Here is a 3,843-nt window from a genome sequence, read left to right on the forward strand (position 1 = left end):
ACAGTCGAAGTCGCTGCCTCCTGTGTCGTTAACTGGATGAGTGGTTTGGCTAGAAATGCATATTGAGGAATCCATTGTCTGCAGTACGAGGTGAGGCCTATGAAGGCCCGCACTTCTTTTTGTGACTGGGGTCGGGACATGTTTACTATTAACTGAATGCGATCGGGAGTGAGCTGTCTCCCCACTTTGGACAGCAAGTGACCCAAGTACACAACTTGCTGAACACAGAATTGTAGCTTCGAAGGAGACACCTTGTGTCCCTTGTCGGCCAGAAAATGCAGAACTATCAGAGATGCTTGTTCACATTCGGGTTCACTTCGTGCGGTGATCAGCAGATCATCGACGTACTGTAGTAAAGCTGTATTAACTGGCATTTGGATACTATCTAGTTGTCTTTTCAGTGCTTGACTATAGATGCTGGGGCTTTCTGTAAATCCTTGAGGTGCGCGGGAAAATTTGAAACTTCGTCCATTTAAACTGAATCCGAAGAGATATTGGCTCTCCGGGTCAATGGGTACACTGAAGAAGGCGTTCTTGAGATCGATTACAGTGAAGAACGTTGCTTCTGAATCAATGGCAGTTAACAGGGAAGAGATATCGGGGACCACAGGATACTGTGGTACAATGCATTTGTTCAGTTCTCGAAGATCAATCACCAGCCGGTATACTGGCGGTGCATTGCGGTCTGTACGTTTAAGAATTGGAATGATAGGCGAATTACAGATATTGGAGTCGGTCTCTACGACCACTCCTTGGGCGATAAGCTCTTCAATTATTTTCAGTAAAGCCACTACAGCATCGGGTGGTAACTTGTATTGTCTGATTCTGGGTAGAACAACACCTGTCTTAAGTGTAACACGGTATGGTGTGATATGCATACAACCTACATCAGCTGGGCCTTTTGCCCATAAGTGATCTGGTACATTTTTCAGTCTGACATCAAAGTCACGTAGAACATAATGACCTTTGAAATCCCGTAGAAAGAGTCTGACTCCCTCCGGGGAACAACATATTATAGCTCCTAAAGCCTTTAGTGTTTTAATTCCTAACAGATTTTCGGGACATGATTTCGTAAGTAACAAGTCTGTAACTCGAGATAATGGACCCACAGCTAGTGGTACTGGTTCTGATACTTCATTTACAATAGGCTGTCCTGAAAAACCAAGGGAAACATTCTGTGAGCCTGAGAGGGGTGCCCCTGGAACTTCATTATGACTTATAGTAGTGCGACTTGCCCCTGTGTCAATTAAAAACTTTCTGTCTTTTCCTAATACGTGACTATGTACATATGGACCTTCTTGATCTACAGGAATTTCAATAAGAGGCAAATCACTTTCCCTCCCTAGGCTGTTTCATGTATAACGCTGATAGTCCGGATATGCCGACTGGGCATACTGGTACATTTGTTGTGAGACTTCTCTAGTTGCAGCAGCGGGCTGTGTCTGAGCATGCTGTGGCTGTGGTACTGCTACTGTCTGTACTGTATGGGACTGATCATGCATAGGCTGTGTATTCTGCATTGGCTGTTCGTGCTGTGAGGTCTGTTGATGACCCTGTTCATGTCTAGGCGGACGCGGTCTTTCTTTAGTTTTACCTGTCTCGATGTTATGTTTCAGGACTGGACATTCATGTACGTAGTGACCTGGCTGCTTGCAATAATTACATGTCCCTTTAACGGGAGCGGCAGAATGATTGGTCTGAGCCCCACCTTTTCTATGACCCTCGGCTGGAATTGTCTGAGCTACTAACATTTTCATTTTCGTGTCTTTCATACGTTTCTGTTCCTGCTCTTGTTCTTCCCTAATTCTATTCTGGTGATATTGTAACATTTGTAACATTTGTGATGGCGTATTTGCCTGCCAAGTACTTTCAACCTTGTACACTCTATTTTTAACCAGTGGTAGGGCGTTCTCTACTAATTTCGTTACAAAAAGGTGTGGATATGACTCGCTACTTGTTTTTAGACCACTATTGATAATGAAACATTTCTCGAATCTTGAATAAAAGTCACTAGTATCTTCATCTTGTTTCTGTTTGCAGGACGAGATTGCGTCCCAATCTTCCTTTCTAGTCGTCAATAATCTTGGCAGGACCTGTACTATTAAACCTGGTAATGCTTTAGTCTTATCCCCAAGGCCTAACCCTGGGACTCGTTTGCTTTCCTCGTCTTCTATCTCTGCCCATGCTATCTTTGACTCTCCCACCTCCCAATCCTTCTCCTTTAGTTTCTCGTAAATGCCCGTGGGCAACAGTACTTTTAACATTTTCATAATATCATCATACGTGTAATCTCCCATCAGTAACATGTCTTTAAGCTCTCTGTGAAAACCTGCAGGGTCTTTATCATGGCACGGAACTAATTTCTTCATTTCTAATAGTTCTAACTTAGTCAGTGGTGTGTGAACATACACACGTTTCAGGATGTGATCCTCACCCATAACTGGATGTACTTCTCGTAAGGGGTTCTGGCTTTCAATGCCGCCACCGCATTGCATGTGGTACATTTTTCTTTCTGGAGGCGGGGCGGGAACATATTCAGAGCTCAGGAAAGTGTTATACTTACGTCGTTGTTCTAGAATTATTTGTATTAATTTGGTACTAAAACCTCTCCATCTATCCATGATTAGTGCTTCTAATGTTTCGTGTAAGGGACCTGGATCAGAATGATGGTTTCTGAACTTGATAAGGAGGTGCTGAATCATGTATACACCTGCTATTTTCTGCTCTTCCGGGGAAAGGTTCAAGAATGTCTGCACTAACGTGTCATCATTATATATGTCTGGGTTTTCGGCCCACAACACGGCGGACCGGGCTAGTTCCTGTTCATCCATAGAATTGAGTATATGATACCCTACTCGATCTCGAAGCCTTTTATCAGTTTCCTGGAACTGATGTTCAGAAGAATTCGGATTTGTTAAAGCGGAGAAAAGAACTCTCTTGCTCTCCGGACGGACACCTTTCCTAAGGTAGTTTCCCCTACCTACATATGCTATGATATCTGTAGATTTTTCTGATGTTTCATCTTCATCTTCCTCCCCGGAGGAGGTTTTATCTGTTTCTTCCTGATGTGCAGTTAATACTGCCTTTCTAATTTTCTGGGACATAGTGGCTATGCTAGTCCCCTTGTCATGTTTTGCTTCTGCTATATTTTGGCCCCACTTGTTCAATGCATCTAATTCACTCTGATCTGTCCCGGGCCTGTCTCGTTCTCTTATCACACAATTAATGAAGAATCGTAATATCTGTTTCTGAACGTCAACTTTCTGTTTATACATGGCAGCTTTGACACTGTCGGGGTCTTTCCCTGTCTGTATGAATTTGTATAGTCTGTCGAGAGCTTCCTGCATTCCTACACAGCATAACAAGCTATCGGTAGCAGATCTTAAGCGCAGTGATGCTAATACCATTAGATCGTCTGTTCCGGGTACTGGATCATATCTGCAGAATGACATCCTATCTTTGAGTGCGTCAAGCCGGGCTGAATATGGAGACTGGAAAGGATTCTGTGTGTCTTTTAAATGCAATCTGTGTGTCGGTGGCGGGGTCTGTAGACCCGCTGTCGCACCTCCTGAGGCGGATGCTTGGGCATTATCTCTCCGTGGAGTCTGTATCTGGACTTGAATCTGTCTTTTAGTAAGATCAGGTAGTACTGGTTTCGGTAGGTCTGTCTTAAGTACGGGGGGTGGCGGAGCTGGCGGAGCGGGAGAGGTCTGTTGCGGTACCGGCGGAACTGGATCTGGGGGCGTAGTGCCACCTCCATCCCTGTCAGTAGGCAGGGCACGAACAGGCAGATTGGTGTAGGCTGGTGCTACATCCTCTAGATATGAATTCAGGAATATGTCT

Source organism: Lissotriton vulgaris, unplaced genomic scaffold, assembly GCF_964263255.1.
Source record: "Lissotriton vulgaris unplaced genomic scaffold, aLisVul1.2 SCAFFOLD_4120, whole genome shotgun sequence".
Taxonomy (NCBI): domain Eukaryota; kingdom Metazoa; phylum Chordata; class Amphibia; order Caudata; family Salamandridae; genus Lissotriton; species Lissotriton vulgaris.